Below are 17838 nucleotides of genomic sequence, written 5' to 3'. Positions count from 1 at the left end.
AGAGAAGCCATTTTATTCACCTTAGCAGTAACATAAAAGAAAAAACCCTTACACTGTTTTAAATACTGACAGTATATGCTCATATCAGAATTCTTAGTTTCTAAATTTCATTAGAGCAGGCCACTTCATTTTTAGAGGAATATGTCACTGGAGGTGTTAACCAATCAAAGTATCAAATTAATGTTTAGGAGTTGGACCTATATGAGCTTGGACACTTAGACTTGCTGTTGAGGATAATATACTGGATTAGTGCACCAAAAATTGGTGAAATCTAATCTCTAAGTAAGGATTCCAAGAATGAAGTGCCAATGAACAGTATTATTTTTCTAGCTATTTGTGATCTTGCTAAAAGATCAAAAGCAAATACAATTGCAGACTTCTTGAAAAATTTTGCTTTTGCCTTACATTTAAATTCTTTAAATTTATTTGCTTTTCTTTAAGTTTATTTGCTTATTTGCACTTTGAAACCCTTGCTGATACAAGGCATTGGGCATCCTACTATGAGGCTTCAAATTTCAGTTTTTTTAAACTGACAGAAATAAAATTACATTTATATGAATAACTAAATTATTTTAATACATACTTCATAATATTGATCAGGGAAATGAATTACCATATACAGTGGATTCCTGTTAATTGGGACACATTGGGACCAGTACATTTTGGCCGAACTAAGCGACTGCCTCAGTTAGCTGAAGCTTCATGGAAATAGTTAAAAAGGTATAAAACAGATCAACTACCATTTAACTGAGTAACGAATTATATATTTAAATAAAATACAGAACAAATTAGAACACTATCAATACTACTGCACTTCTATAAAACTGTATTAGTTCCTAATAGTTATCGATAGAGGAATTCATCCAGTGTACTATACACTGGCACATTCTTTCAATTGACTGTAAATGAACAAAATCAGCACAGACACCTAATATAGATAATGGGGACTGCCTTCATACAATTTTCGACAATTGCATCCTGCGAATCTTCATTTTAATTGTAACATTCAAGATGATTGTTGATACCTTCAATTTCTTTATTGTTCCTAACTTATTGTAGTAGTGAAATCATTTTACTTTCACTCCCAGCTGTTTATGGAATCTTCAAGCCTGAATGCTTGAAACCACAGTGAGCAAAACACTTCTGAATTGTCTTACTGCTTATTTCTACCCAATTATCATTGACAAAAATCACTGCTTTTTGAACATAAATAAACATAATTGATGCTGTTTAAAACTTTTTGCTCTAATATCTACACAATAGTACATATCTGATGCTTGTTAGAAATTGTTCGGCAACAGTTTCTTGCCCCAATAAAGTGGAACAGTGTCCCAAATAAACAAAGGGAATTCCAGCTATTTTTTGATTAATTTTTGTTCTTTAAGAGTTGTCCCAAATAAGTGGCTGCCCTGATTAACTGATGGCCCAATTAAACGGAATCCACTATATTCCTATTCCTAATTACAATGACAATTATCTGTATGCAGCCTGTTCAGTTTCTAAGACTGAGAAAAAACTCTGTCATTATGTTCCCAACAAGAAGAAATGATCTTCATGTTTAATGCAATTTGAAAATTAACTATCTCCTAAATGTCCTCTGGGCTTCTTTGTTGTTGAAACAGTACCTTGCTTCATGGTCATCGATCAATAGTCTGTATGGCTTCAGGTCCTTTGTGCAATAACAGATGCTCTTAATCGATGATGAAAGATCAATGACTTGAAGTGTGAACTCCATTTCTCTCTCATAAATGCTGCCTGATCTCTAGGCATAGATTCAGTCGATGAAGTGACAATGAACAGCATTATTTTTCCTTAGTAACATGTTTTCCAGTTATTCTTAGTTTTTCCAGGATCAAAGCAAATACAATTGTAGACTTCTTGAAAGATTTTACTTTTGACTTGTATTAAATACTTTAAATTTATTTACATTTCTGTTGCTACTTGAAATCCTTGCTGATACAGGGCATATACTTGAGTATTCCAAGCATTTTAACTTATTATTTAACATTTTCAATATCTAGAGATTTTTTGCTCTACTGCTCTGAATCAATGTGTTGTTTCAGATTTTCCCAAGCTGTAATTTTCTATGTTCATTTACACCTGTCAGCATTTTAAGAACTTTCCATTATTGTATATTCCTATCCTAACTTTTTTTTCTCCTTCTGCAATGTCACCTTGCACATAACCTCTTTCAGCTCCATTTACCACTCACTGTATGTTGTTAACCTATTGATCTTTCAATCTCCTCTGCTTTCTCTAAACTTCCTACTCTAGTGCAGCTGAAAGATTTTGAGATTATGTTCCCTTTACCAAGAAAAAGACTCAGTTGACATTGCCGAAACTGTCAGCTGGATTCCGGTTGACCCTTCTCAACATGGCAGTTCTTAAAAATGTTGTACTGTCTACTATCCATGGGTGGTGATATGCAAACTGATCCTTACCACCACATATACTATGCCGGTGCAGATTTCTTTCTAAGTAAGATCTTCAATTTTAGTCTTCGTACTCTTTTAAGATCTTGTAGTAAGACCCTGTAGTAAGATTTTGGTCCTAAAGGTAATGCACAGTAGATTCACCAGATTGATTCGTAGGTTGAGGGGTTTAGCTTATGAATATAGATGGACCATAGCTGGGAAAGAATGGAGTGATATTGTTGATATGAATTGCATTCTGAGAGGGATTCTCAAAGTAAATGTTCATATTTGTTTCAACTGGTTAAAAAATCTAGATCTAGAGGGCATTGTCTGATGGTAATGGTTTAGCTATTTTGATTTCTTTAATCAGATGTTTCTTTATGCTGATGATTGTAAACTTTTGTATTTATTTCCAAGGGCTGTGGTTACTCAGTCAGAGAGTAGATATAAGGTTGGGCTCAAAAGATTACTGGACTCTCAAAGACTCAGAGGCAAGGGGGATTAGATTTAATATATGCATCCGTTAGTCTCATGAGACCATGGATTTGTGCCTTGGAAGGTTTCCAGGGTGCAGGCCTGGGCAAGGTTGTATGGAAGACCAGCAGGTGGCATGTCTCCCCTCTTCATGCCACCGATGTTGTCCAAGGGAAGGGCATTAGGACCCATACAGCTTGGCACCGGTGTCGTCACAGAGCAATGTGTGGTTAAGTGCCTTGCTCGAGGATATACACGCTGCCTCAGCCAAGGCTCGAACTAGCGACCTTCAAATCACTAGACGAACGCCTTAACCACTTGGCCATACGCCAACACAGATTTAATATAGAATTTAGCTTTGGAACCATCAATGATCTATTTGAATTTCAAAGCAGACTCAAAGGCCATATGGCAGTATTACACAAAATTTTGCATAATGTTTATAAAAAAATCAAAATTAATCATATTTGTGGACTGATGTTTAGTTAGGTGACAAGCCTCTCAGTGGCTTTCATGCCACTTTGTTGAATTCCAAGTTATAACTACTATATATTACCAATACAATCCACAATCAGCTAATTTTAACATATCAAATGCTCCCCTACCTGTAAAAGCTATTTCTGGATATATTTGATATCTAGATATTAAATATGTCTGGAAGCACTATGAGTTGTTTAACCTATCTTGATAACTGGGATAACAGCTTAGTTGCAATAGTGAGTTAGGAGCACTTGATATTTGTCCTGGTATATGTCCTTGGGAATGGTCCATATATCAGTGTATACTCATTTGCACAGTTGCTCAAATGAACCTCAACAAGGACCCTTGCAGCCTTTTCTAGGTCTTCTTTGCAAATACATTTTCTACAATGAAAAAAGTGAGGTCTCATCTTCATTGCAGCTGGCCCAAGGACAGCATGCATTGTAAGTGTCACTCCCACTGTCAGCCAAGCAACATCTTGACCTTGTCAATGAGTTCCGGCAATGAGGCATTCTGCCAAGTCGATTTTACAGTCTGGTCAGTTTAACATCTCACAGATTCCACTATTTCCTTCTCCTGCAGTGCCTGCAAGATATTCCTCATTGACTACCATATGATGGACTTGTGGTCAGACTTATTTTTCTGAATTGAACATTGCACCCTTGGAGGCAGATAGAACTTTAACATTCAGTGACACTTGCTTGAGCTTGCTTACTTAGGTTCGACATATAGCTTGTTGCAGCCACATGCAAAGGTAGCCATCAAGGCAAAGGTAGCCATTAAGACAAAGGCAAGTTGGTTATGCTTTTCTCCTTTTGGGAATTTGTGCACATTCCATTCAGGATCTCCGGATAAAAGAGAGAAAAAAACTCAGGTGACCGCCAAGGCTGAGAAGTAGAGTATGGGCCACACCTGCACCAAGTGCAGCAACACTCAGAGCACATCACACCAGATTACCAGGTTCCTGCCGTTTATTGAGTGTCACGCCCACAATCTCAGTTTTCCTTTAAATTTGCCTATCCAGACAATTTTTGTTATACGCCTTGCCCCTCCCCCCATATCAGATCCCTGCACTTTCAGGGAGTCAAATGATGATGAAGAACAGTGAAGTGTTGCTGAAGGCAAAGCCTCTCTCTCTCTGTAGTTGACTCTGGTCCCTGATGCCAACTCAAACTGGCCACAGATGCTAATGAATCTGGGGAATAACCTTGGATCCGAGCAAAAGTTAGTGATGTTGCCCATGCACAGGAGGCTTCAAACATTACTCAGAGCAAATTCTATAGAAATCATTCATAAACTAACTGCAAGTCCTTAACGTTCCCTTTAAATAATATATTTGGGGTTTGTGGGTTGGTAGACTTCCTGCAGCTGAATGGCCAATCTTCAGCAAGAGATTAATACATGGCAGTAATCATAGCTTTGCATTTCATTTTGGTAGTAATATTATTAATTTGTAGACTGATTTAAATCATGATTGATCTGCTCTGTACAAGACAGTTACATCAGTACCTTTCCCAACATAGCTTTGGAATAACTTGTACTATAAAGGTGTCATGTATTGCACACAAGTTATGTGGAATTGTGTTAACTAGTAGCACTCTAACTATGGTTGCGATGGCACTGAATTTTTTTTCTTATTTCTTACATAAAAGAATACAGAGTACAGTAGGATATATAATATATATCAATGACAATATATTGGAATCACAAATATAGTCTCATTACCCTATATCCGTATACGTTACATTTAAACTTAATATTAAAAAGAAATACTTCTATTATACAAAAAAATCTAAACCCACTACCAGAAAAAAACAGCTGTTTGGTTAAAAAAAAATGAAAAATCCTTATCATATAATAAAACATATTGTTAGCCAACATCTGTGCTTAATAGCAAATCAAAGATTTTGAAAATAATTTGAAAAAGGTCCCCACAATGTTAGAAATCTTCTCTAAATTTAAGCATGACATAACATCACTTAACCAATGAGTATGAGTAGGCGGAGTGGCATCCTTCCACTTAAGCAACAATGCCCTCCTGGCTATAAGAGAAATAAAGGCCAAAATATGCAAATCATGTGACTCCAAAATAATATCATTTCCTCCAACAATACCAAATAAGGCAGTCAAAGGATTAGGTTTTAAATTTACTTTAAAAAGCACCGAAAAAGTTTGGAATACTTCCTTCCAATATTTTTCAAGACTCGGACAAGTCCAAAACATATGAATTAGTGAAGCTTCTCCATTGTTACATCTATCACAGTAGGGAGATATGTTCTAATAAAAATGAGACAGCTTATCTTTACTTGTGTGGGCTTTAGTTGTATGAACCACCATAAATTATAGAAGGGAATGACGGGCACATAACGATGAGGTATTAGCCAATTTAAATATTTCATTCCAAGTATCCTCTCCAAGTATCCTCAGAAATTGGAATCTGTAAATCTTGTTCCCAGAGATTTTTAATTTTGTCTAAAGGAATATTTCTCATTCCCAACAACATACCATAAATATCAGATATCCATTATAGAAGGATTTCAAATTAAAAATTGTATCAAGTAAATCAGTGGTCCCCAACCTCCGGGCCGCGGACCAATACATTGCTGCGAAGAATGCAGCGGTAGCCGGAATGAACCCAGCACATCTTTAAGGAAAAAGCCAAAATAAACAAGCTAATTAATTAGGTGCCACCAAAGAGATACAATCGCTTCTGATCTGGGCTGGCATTTACGTGCCGGGCGGCACCTAATTAATTAGGTTGTTTATTTTGGCTTTCTTCTTAAAGATGTGCTGAGTTCATTCCAGCTACCCCTGCACCCCTGCATTCTTTGCGGCAATGTAATGGTCCGGAGGTTGGGGACCACTGAAGTAAATTCTTATCTGGACTTTTAGGGAATGTATGTACTTGAGAACGCAAAAAGTCTCTAATTTGTAAATATAGAAAAAAGTGGGTTTTGGGTAGGCTATACTTAGCTGTCAATTGTTCAGATGAAGAGAGACTATCTCCAACAAACAAATCCTGAAAACATTTAATACCCAATCTACTCCACTCTTTAAAAACTACATCAGTCAATAGAAGGTTTAAAAAAAAGTTAGAAAAAATGGGACTTGAAAGTGAAAAACGCAATTAACCAAAATATTTTCTAAATTGTACCCAAATTCTCAAGGTGTGTTTAACTACAAAATTATCAGTTAAATTACTTAAAGATAAAGGAATTGAGGATCCGAGAAGAGAAATGATAGAAAATTTATTAACTCAATTAGCTTCTAAAGAAACCCAGACCAGACAGTCCTCTTGATTAATATAATATAACTAAAACGTAAGATTCCGTATATTGACTGCCCAATAATAGAACTTCAGATTGGTTAAGGCTAAACCTCCATTCTTTTTAACTTTTTGAAGATGAACTTTATTTAATTGAGAAATTTTATTTTTCCATATATAAGAAGATATAATAGAATCCAGAGAATAGACAATAGACAACAGACAATAGGTGCAGGAGTAGGCCATTCGGCCCTTCGAGCCAGCACCGCCATTCACTGTGATCATGGCTGATCATCCACAATCAGTATCCAGTTCCTGCCTTATCCCCATAACCTTTGATTCCACTATCTTTAAAAGCTCTATCCATCTCTTTCTTGAAAGCATCCAGAGACTTGGCCTCCACAGCCTTCTGGGGCAGAGCATTCCATAGATCCACCACTCTCTGGGTGAAAAAGTTTTTTCTCAACTCCGTTCTAAATGGCCTACCCCTTATTCTTCAAAAAAGGATTTAGGAATAAAAACAGGTACGGCCTGAAATAAATATAAAAACTTAGGCATAATATTCTTACAATAGAATTAATTCAGCCAATCAACAATAAAGAAAGGGGTGACCAATTTGATAGTGCCTTCTTAGCATAATACAGAAATGTAAAAAATTTTTCTTTAAAAAGGAATTTGTAATTCCTAGTAACTGTTATGCCCAAATAAGTAAATTGATTTCTTAAAATTTTAAAAGGAAGGTTAGTATTAACTAATACCAAATTATTCAAAGGAAAAAGTTCACTCTTCTGGAAGTTAAGTTTATATCCTGAAAACTGACTAAGGCAGGAGAGTAAAAAAAGTACGGAAGGTAAAGAAGACTTCACATTAGAAATGTAGAGCAAAAGGTCATCAGCATAAAGTGACACTTCGTGAGTAATACCCCTCCTTAAAATACCAGTGATATCATTAGATTCCCGGAAAGCAATAACTAAAGGTTCTAAGACCAAATCAAAAAGCAAAGGACTCAAAGGACAACCTTACGTGGTTCCACGTTGAAGTTTAAATGGTTTGGAATTCTGAGAGTTAGTAAGAACCTTAGCAAAGGGAGATAAATAAAGTAATTTAATCCATTGAATAAAATCATGCCCAAAGTTAAATTTCTCTAAAGTTTTAAATAAATAATTCCATTTAACCTGATCAAAGGGTTTCTCAGCATCTAAGGATATCACACATTCCGATATCTCTTCAGAAGGAGAATAAATAGCGTTCAATAAACAACGAATATTAAAGTGGGAGTATCGATTTTTGATAAGTCCAGTCTGATCATCAGAAATAATAGATGGCAAAATATTTTCAATCCTACTAGCCAAAAGTTTAGATAAAATTTTAGTATCAACATTAAGTAAGGAAATTGGTCAATAAGAAGAACATTCAGTTGGATCCTTATTCTTTTTAAGAATAAGCAAAATAGAGGCTTCATAAAAAGATTGTGGCAACCTACCTAATTTGAAAGAGTCTGAAAGGGCTGAATATAAGTGAGGTATAAGCAAAGAGGAAAAAGCCTTATAAAACTCTCCAGAAAATCTAACAGGACCCAGAGCCTTCCAGGAGTGCAAAGAATGAACAACCATGGCAATTTCCTCATAAGAAATGGGTTGATCCAGCAATTTTCGATTATTATCAGAAAGTGTAGGAATGTTTATTAAATCTAAGAAATTATTCATTACAGTGTTATCTTTAGGAGGATTAGAACTATAAAGTTTAGAATAGAATTCTCTAAAAGTATCATTTATTTCAAAATAATCAAATGTTTTATCACCATTAGCTTTACAAATTTCTTTAATTTGCTTTAACTATAAAGATCTTTAATTGGTTAGCCAATAGTTTACCCATTTTCATGAACATAAAACTGACATTTATCTTTTAAAAGTTGAGTTTCAATTGGATAAGTTAAAAGCAGATCTTATTTAGTTTTAATTTCAACATGTCTTTAATATAAAGCAGGATCTGCAGCCAAAGCATATTTTTGGTCTAATTGTTTCAACTGATTGGCTAATTCAATTCTCTCCTTATTAGCTTTTTTCTTAACACTTGCGGTAAAAGAAATAATTTGTCCTCTAATATTAGCCTTAAAAGCATCCCATAAAATAAGACTAGAAGTCTCTTCTAGCATATTCTCTTCAAAAAAAGAGTAATTTCTCTCTCCAAAAAATTTTATAAATCCTTACCAGATAACAGAGCTGGATTAAAATATGCCAGAATCTGTTTATTCGGAGACACACGGAAGAGTTAAAGATAAAAACACAGGAGCATGATCTGAAGCAGCAATTTCTTTATATTCACAGGATCGAACTAATGGAATCAATTGACTATCAACAAAAAAATGATCAATCCTGGAATACGTATGATGAACATGAGAAAAAAATGAGTACTCTCTATCTGTTGGATACAAAAAGTGCCAAACATCAACAATATCACATTTCGTTAAAAACATTTGGATAAAGGAGGCAGATCTACTAAAAGTAAATCATTTAAAAGATGAGCGATCTAAAACAGGGTCTAAACAACAGTTGAAGTCTCCTCCTAAAACCAGAAAATACAGACTTAAATCTGGTAAAAGTGAAAAAAAGCGTTCTAAAAAACCTGGATCATTTCTTATTGTGTCGTCTCTGATCTGGGCCGATAATTACATGCCAGCAGCACCTAATTAATTTGCATATTTATTTTGGCTTTTTTCTTAAAGATGTGCTGTGTGTCTCCCGGCTACCTTTGCATTCTCCACGAATCGGTATATGTCCGTGGCCTGGGGGTTGGGGTGGTGGGACACTGGGATGTCATCTCGTTGCCTGTTTCCGTCAGGGCAGGCAGCTCATCTTCTTCTATCTCTGCTCGCCTCGATGTCGAAGGTCGAGGTTCATCGTCTGCTGTAGTTGATGTGGAAGGCTTGCTTGACTGCTGAGCCTCGCGCATTTTTCCATCACACAGTTCTTTAATAAGGACTCAAACCATCCTGCAAATATCCCCTAAACCGACGTACCCTTTCAAAATTAAAGTCGTACTTTATCATTACTCATTCGGTTTCGATTGTTATCCTTTTTTCTTCCAATTGCATCAGCTCTTCATCTGTCAGTTCTTGGTGATGGGATGCCAAAACCTCTTCAACATCATGTTCCTCAGCTTCCACAAGCCAAACTCACGTTGTCCTTACTTCGTTCACCATGATCAAAACGCTTAATTATGAATAGTTTTACTGTAAGTGTAACACCCTTACAAGCTCTTTCAGCTTTTCCGATACCATAGAACTCATCTTGCAAACGGCTGCTCACAGGCACGTGTTAAAGCAAAGCAGTTCTGAATCTGGGGGAGAGCGGTTGCTCGGGGCGCGCTGCCTTTTATTGCGCACTGAATTTTTTTTCGTAACAGTGAAAACACCTTCTGAAAGCAAAAACAGGGTACTTATGTAGGTCTTTCGTAACGGTGAGGTTTCATAAAGCGAACGTTCGAAAAGCGGGGGACACCTGTATTATACAACTCTGACATAACTTTTTAAATCTTGAAGCAGTCATTCAACACCTCGGGTGAAAAATCCTCCACAATTCTGATCTTCTGGCCTTCGTAATCAATCACACCTTTCTGACGAAATTCATGAATTAAAAGTTCCTTTGTTTGAAAGTCGTGAAGACAAATTATCACTGAACGGGGTCATTCTCCTGGAGGAGGTCTTGGTACAGGCGATCTATGAGCTTGGTCTATTTTAGGTGGAGATTTTAAAGATTTATTCAGAAATAAATTAGCCTAAAGGTTTGCAAAAAATTCCGAAGACTGATTGCCTTCCATTAACCCTTTAAAACTCAGAATACATAAATTATTTCTTCTGCTTCTATTTTCTAAGTCGATAATCTTCCGTCTTAATGTTTCTTAATGTTTTATTAACTTTTGACTGTTTATCACAGATATTTTCCAGGTCATCAATCTTCGCATCCAACATCATCAAAGTGTCTTCGTTCTCTTTTTTCTGTTTATTGTGTTTACTTAAAGTTTTTTGAATAGGATCCAATTTTACATCCATTCGTTTAAATTCAGCACTGAGTTGCCGGAATTTCTGCTGGAACTCCTCCGAAGGTTCATTTTTATGCTTCAGAAGTGTCTCCATAATAGACTCCAAAGTTACAGGAAGGTCCTCTTCCTTTTTAGTAGCTTTGGCACGACTCATTGTAAAACAATATTGCGTTTAGGAGTAAGTTTTCAAAACAAGTTGGAAACAGTAAATTAAGTAGAGTAGGAGCAACTATAAAAACGCTGCTATTCCATCAACATCAAATACCATTTAAATAGTATTTATATTCTGGAACATTCTGGAATATTAGACACCAGCGTGTAAACTTGTCCATTTTATTTGTATTGTGGATTCTGGAAGCCAGGACACTTTAGGTGCTCAAAATAAGAAAATTATGTCCTTATTTTTGTATTGTGAGCTCAGAACATAAATCCTTGAGCTCATAATTACTTAGCCATAAAGCTGTCCTTCCTCTTATCTTAGAAAGGATGTGCTGACACTGGAGAGAGTTCAAAGGAGGTTCATGAAAATTATTTGAGGTTTGAATGACTTGTCATATGAAGAGCGTTTGGTTGCACTGGGCCTGTATTCACTAGAATTCAGAAGAATGAGGGGTGACCTAATTGAAACCTATCAACTAGTGAAAAGCCTTAATAGACTGGATGTAGAGAGGATGTTTCCAATGGTGGGAGAGTCTAAGATCAGAAGACACAGCCTCAGGATAGAGGGGCATCCTTTTAGAATGGAGATGAGGAGGAATTTCTTTATCCAGAACGTGGTGAATCTGTGGAGGCCAAATCTTTATGTATATTTAAGGCAGAGGTTGATAGATTCTTGACTGGTTGTGGTATGAAGGAATACAAGGAGAAGGCAGGAGATTGGGGCTGAGAAGAAAAATGGATTAGCCATGATGAAATGGCAGAGCAGACTCTATAAGACCATTCAACATAGGAGCAGAATTAGGCCATTCATCCCATCGAGTCTGGTCTACCATTCCATCATGGCTGATCCCAGTTCCCAATCAGCCCCATACACCTGCCATCTCGCTATATCCTTTGATGCCTTGACCAATCAGGGAACAATTGACTTCCGCCTTAAATATACACTTGGACTTGGCCTCCACTGCAGTCTGTGGCAGAGCATTCCACAGATTTACTACTCTCTGGCTAAAAAAATTCCTCCTTACCTTTGTTCTAATGTGTCACCCCACAATTTTGAGGCTGTGCCCTCTAGTTCTGGTTACTCCCACCATAGGAAACATTCCCCCACATCCACACCATCTAGTCCTTTCAACATTCAGTAGGTTTCAATGAGATCACCCCGCTTTCTAAATTTCAGTGAGTACAGGCCCAAATATGCTAAACACTCCTCATATGTTAACCCCCTTTAATCTCGGAATCATCCTCATGAACCTCCTCTGGACTCTCTCCAATGACAACACATACTTTCTGAGATATGGTGCCCAAAACTGTTGACAATACTTTAAGTGTGGCCAGACTAGTGTCTTGTAAAGCCTCAACATTATCTCCTTGCTTTTATAATCTATTCCCCTTGAAATAAATGAGAACATTGCATTTGCCTTCTTTACCACATACTCAACCTGTCAATTAACCTTCTGGGAGACCTGCACAAGGACCACTAAGTCCCTCTGCACCTCAGATGTTTGATTCTTAACCCCATTTAGATAATAGTCCGCATTATTGTTCCTTTTACCAAAATGCATTATCATACATTTCCCAACACTGTATTCCATCTGCCACTTTTTTGCCCATTCTTCCAATAAGTCCTGTTGCAATCGTATTGTTTCTTCAGCACTACCTATCCCTCCACTTTCCTTGTATCATCCACAAACTTTGCCACAAAGTCATCAATTCTATTATCTAAATCATTGACAAACAATGTGAAAAGCAGTGTTCCCAATACTGACACCTGAGGAACAGCACTAGTCACTGGCAGCCAACCAGAAAACTCCTCTTTTATTCTCACTCGTTGTCTCCTGCCATTCCGCATCCATGCCTGGTGGGAGGAGAAGATGGCAGCGCGATGCAGCGCGTGCAACTCTCCGGTGAAATGATATCGTATCTGTTAAATAGGGCCCGTGGACAAATTCTGATTTGATGAAGACAGGCGTGAGGAGCACAGAGGAACAGCTGGAGAAATTTCTGAAATGCCTGTTTCGCTGCCACTGCTACTGTGCGATCGAGAATCTCCAGAGGGAAGGCCCCAAAATCCCCGGCTTTGCCTGCTGCTGGCGACCGAGGCTAAGGTCGAAGCGTTCGGATAGAGATGGTGCTTGGTACTCGGTGTTGGAGGGCTGATCAGAGCACGGAGGACTGTGTGTCTCGCCAGACGATCTGGCTATTCCCTAACCGGAAACCTTGGATGAATTATGAGGTCAAGTCCCTTTTAAAGGCTAGAGCTGCAGCTTTTAGGTCTGGGGATACCAGTCGCTACACGGAATCCAGGCATGAACTCCGGAAAGCCATTAAGGGCGCCAAGAGGCAATATCGAGCCAAGTTGGAAGCCCAGGCTAACCAAAGGGATGCCAGTAGACTATGGCAGGGTCTAAATGAGATCACTGGGCGCAAAGAAAAGGCTGGGAATATCAATAACTGTGGCGCTTCTCTTCCTGAAAAACTTAACGTATTCTACGCAAGATTCGAACAGCAGAGGAATGTCCCGCTCCCTCCGGATGAACCGGACCTGGTGGCATCGAGATTCATCGTCACCGAGGAGGGCGTTAGAAGGGCCTTCCTGAAGATAAATCCAAGGAATGCGACGGGCCCAGATGGCATCCCAGGACGGGTTCTCTGGGCCTGTGCAAGCGAGCTAGCTGGAGTGTTTGCTGACATCTTCAACTGCTCCTTGCTTCAGTCTAAGATCCCCTCGTGTATTAAGAAGGCAACAATAATCTCAGTGCTGAAGAAGAGCAAGGTGGCATGCCTGAATGACTATCGTCCTGTGGCTCTGACATCAATTGCTATGAAGTGCTTTGAGAGATTGGTTATGGCACACATCAACCACAACCTACCGGTCAACCTCGACGCTTTGCAATTCGCCTACCGGAGCAACAGGTCAACGGCAGATGCCATCTCTCTGGCCCTACATTCCTCCTTAGAACATCTGGAGAATAAAGACGCATACGTAATGTTCCTTTTCATTGACTACAGCCCTTAACACTCAGATCTGCAGCTGGATCTTCAACTTCCTCCCAGACAGGACCCAGGCTGTAAAAATAGGGGACAAGCTCTCCTCTACAATCACTCTGAGCACTGGTGCCCCATAAGGCTGTGTACTCAGCCCCCTGCTCTACTCACTGTACACCCATGATTGTGTAGCCAAGCTTCCATCAAACTCAATATGTAAGTTTGCTGATGACACAACAATTGTAGGCCGTATCTCGGGTAATAATGAGTTTAAGTACAGAGAGGAAATTAAGAACCTGGTGGCATGGTGCAAAGACAATAACTTATCCCTCAACGTCAGCAAGACAAAGGAATTGGTTGTTGACTTCAGAAGGAGTAACGGACTGCACGACCCAATTTACATCGGTGGTGCGCAAGTGGAACAGATCAAAAGCTTTAAGTTCCTCAAGGTCAATATCACAAATGACCTGACTTGGTCCAACCAAGCAGAGTTCACTGCCAAGAAGGCCCAACAACGCCTTTACTTCCTGAGGAAACTAAAGAAATTTGGCCTGTCCCCTAAAACCCTCACTATTTTTTATAGATGTACCGTAGAAAGCATTCTTCTAGGGTGCATCACAACCTGGTATGGAAGTTGTCCTGTCCAAGACCGAAAGAAGCCGCGGAAGATCGTGAACACGGTGCAGTACATCACACAAACCAATCTTCCGTCTGTGGACTCACTTTACACCGCATGCTGTCGGAGCAGTGCTGCCAGGATAATCAAGGACACGACACAGCCAGCCAACACACTTTTCGTCCCTCTTCCCTCTGGGAGAAGGCTCAGGAGCTTGAAGACTCGTACGGCCAGATTTGGGAACAGCTTCTTTCCAACCGTGATAAGACTGCTGAACGGATCCTGACCCGGATCTGGGCCATACCCTCCAAATATCCAGACCTGCCTCTCGGTTGTTTTGCAATACCTTACTTTCCATTTTTCTATTTTCTATTTATGATTTATAATTTAAGCTTTTAATATTTACTAATTTTTACTATTTTTAATATTTAGTATTTGTAATCCAGGGAGTGGGAAGCGCAGAATCAAATATTGCTGTCATGATTGTACATTCTAGTACCACTTGTTTGGCGACAATGAAGTATAAAGTAAAGTTTTCGGATGACTCAGAGTCGGACAGTGGTCAGGCATGGCAGGGAGAGTTTTCTTTCTTCTCCCGTCTGTGTGAGATGTGAGACTTCCGAGAGACTTCGAACTTTTTTACTGTGCCATGGTCTGTTCTTCATCAAGTTATGGTATTGTTGCACTGTTGTAACTATATGTTATAATTAAGTCGTTTTTGTTAGTTTTTCAGTCTTGGTCTGTCCTGTGTTTCTGTGATATCACACTGGAGGAATATCGTATCATTTCTTAATGCATGCATTACTAAATGACAATAAAAGAGAACTGTGTGTCCTCATAATCTAATCTAATCTAATCTTCCCTGAAATGCCATAGGATTTTATCTTAAGCAGCCTCATGTGTGGCACCTTATCAAATGCCTTCTGAAAATCCAAGTAAATGACATCCACTCCCTCTCCTTTGTCAACCCTGCTTGCTACTTCCTCAAAGATCTCTAACAGATTTGTCAGGCAAGATTTCCCTTTACAGAAACCATGCTGACTTTGACTTACTTTATCATTAGTCTCCAAGTACCTCGAAACCTCATCCCTAATAATAAATTCTAACACTTTCCCAACCACTAAGGTTAGGCTAATTGGCCTATAATTTCCTCGCTTTCTTTTGTCTTCCTCCCTTCTTAAAGAGTGGAATGGCATTTGCATTCTTCCAGTCCTCCGGGACCATGCCAGAATCAAGTGATTCTTGAAAGATCATGACCAATGCATCCATTATCTCTTCAGACTCTATGGGCCAAACGGCCTAATTCTGCTCATATATCTTATGGTCTTAGTCAGGAGCACCATTCAGCATTATTAAATTTTAAGAATTAAGATTATTGTTAAATTATATTGACAGGAAGTTTGATACGTTCTTTAGGAGGTGAGATAGATTGTAATCTATTAATCTCAAGGGAATCCTATGATTTAAATGTAAGCAATTAAATAACATAATTATTACTTGATGAATGTTTCCTATTTTTGTTATCCAGTGATCTCAGATGAGATAGGAAGATGTTAAAGTCAGTTTCTCTTGGTGGAATTGATGGGATAGGGTATTTAATAATGTATTTTTTTAATGCTGCCAACTGTATGACCTTGGACACTGCTTTTGTTTCGTTCAGTGTCCCTTCAGATGGATAACCTAAGGGTTGCATTAGTGTTACAAAACACATAATCCCTTACCCAAATAATTATAAATTGGCAAAATGCACAATTTCACATGCATTATTAGTCTGGACATAGAATGGTTTGCTGCTAATCAGTAGGATTCTCATTGGATCAAAACATGTAAACCAGAAAATGTCTTAGTTTAGAGATTTATGAAATTTTAAAAAATGCAGGTATTGCTGGCACTAGTACAAATCCTGCATTTATTACCCATAGGAGAATTGAAATGAGTTACTCTCTTTTCAATGTTGCAGATAGTTTAATGAAATTGCTTTCACTATAGCTTTTGGTAGGGACTTCTAGGTTTTTCAGCCAGTGATTCCAATGAAAGAATCAGAAGGATGACATTTAGTTCCATTTAACAGTTTTCAAGTAATGAAGTAGTCTGTGTAGGCAGGCTGAAAAATGACAAACATCATTCAAACCTAAAAACTGTCATCTCCCACAACAGGATTTCTGATAGCCTCCCACTGAGATTCAATGGCATTATCATCATCCAATTGTGAGCCATAAATTCTTGGAAGTCACTATTGACCAGAAATTTAACTGGACCCACTATTTATATACTAGAACAAAACCTCGTCTGAAGCTGAGTTTTGTATGGTGAGTGATTCCTGGTCCCTTTCTCTTGCTCCACAACCTGTACAGTCTTTCCACAATTTTCAAGGCAAAATTCTGCAGTGTCAGAATGCCACATCACTCAAGAAGCTTAGATGGTGTTCAGGGCATAGCAGGTGACTTGATTAATACATATTAAGTTAGCATTAGGGAAGAAAAATTCAGCACTTTGAGCATGGTCTGCCTTTCAATATAATAATGGATGATCATCTAAATACTAGATTTTCTACTATAGTCTCCCTGTCTCTTTATCAAAGTATCCTTTATAACTTTCACATACAGTATAGAAATTTATTTGCTGCCTTAAAAATACTCATTGACAGCCACTCCAGTACAAATTCCCCAGCTTCGCCACTGTCTGAAGGAAGAAACTATAGCTCATTATCAATCTAAGTGCCTTGATTCAAATTGTGAGAGCATAATGTCTTATTCTATACACCCCAGTGAGGGGTAACATTCTTCTTGTGTATCTAGCCTTTTAGCTATCAGAATTTGGTGGGTCAGCAGCATCAGTGGGAGGAAAGAAATTGTCACCATTTCAGGACCCACAGATGTTGCTGGACTTGCTGAGCTCCATATTCCAACATCTGCAAGCTCCTATGCTACCATCAGAATTTAGTAAGTTTCAATTAGTTATCCTCACTCTTATAAATTTTCATGAATAGAAACCTAGTCAATGTGATCTCTTCTTGGATGGTGGCCCTGCCATCAATATAATGAGACTTTGCGTGCTTTCTTTGTGGCAAGTATATTCCTTCTTAGAAAAGGAACTTAAAACTGCAGGCAACATTCCAAGTGTAAGCTCATCAAATCCTTGTAGAATTTTAGTGGGATATCTTTGCTCTGTAATCAAATTCTCTTGGTATGAAAGTCAATATGCTATTTGCTGTATCTAATGGGGATTCTGTATTCCACTTTAGTTGTTTACAAATGCATTGCCATAGTTTGACAAGTTTCCACAACATCTGTTAAACACTTGGAAGGGCAGAGCGTACATTGCGATGCTACCGCCAGCAAATTTCCCTCCAGGTACTTCTTTATCCTGACTTAGAAATATTCTGTTGTTCTTTTATTATTTCC

General features: G+C 38.2%; 1 protein-coding gene across 1 annotated transcript in view; it reads left to right on the top strand.

Moving 5' to 3' along the window:
- The window catches only part of iqck (IQ motif containing K), a 103551-nt gene that overhangs the window by 12505 nt on the left and 73208 nt on the right, over positions 1-17838 (top strand). The gene's annotated exons all lie outside the window — the stretch shown is intronic.

Source organism: Mobula hypostoma, chromosome 9, assembly GCF_963921235.1.
Source record: "Mobula hypostoma chromosome 9, sMobHyp1.1, whole genome shotgun sequence".
Classification (NCBI taxonomy): Eukaryota; Metazoa; Chordata; class Chondrichthyes; order Myliobatiformes; family Myliobatidae; genus Mobula; species Mobula hypostoma.
Note: the sequence above shows the minus strand (reverse complement) of the source record. Positions and strands in the feature narration are given on the sequence as shown.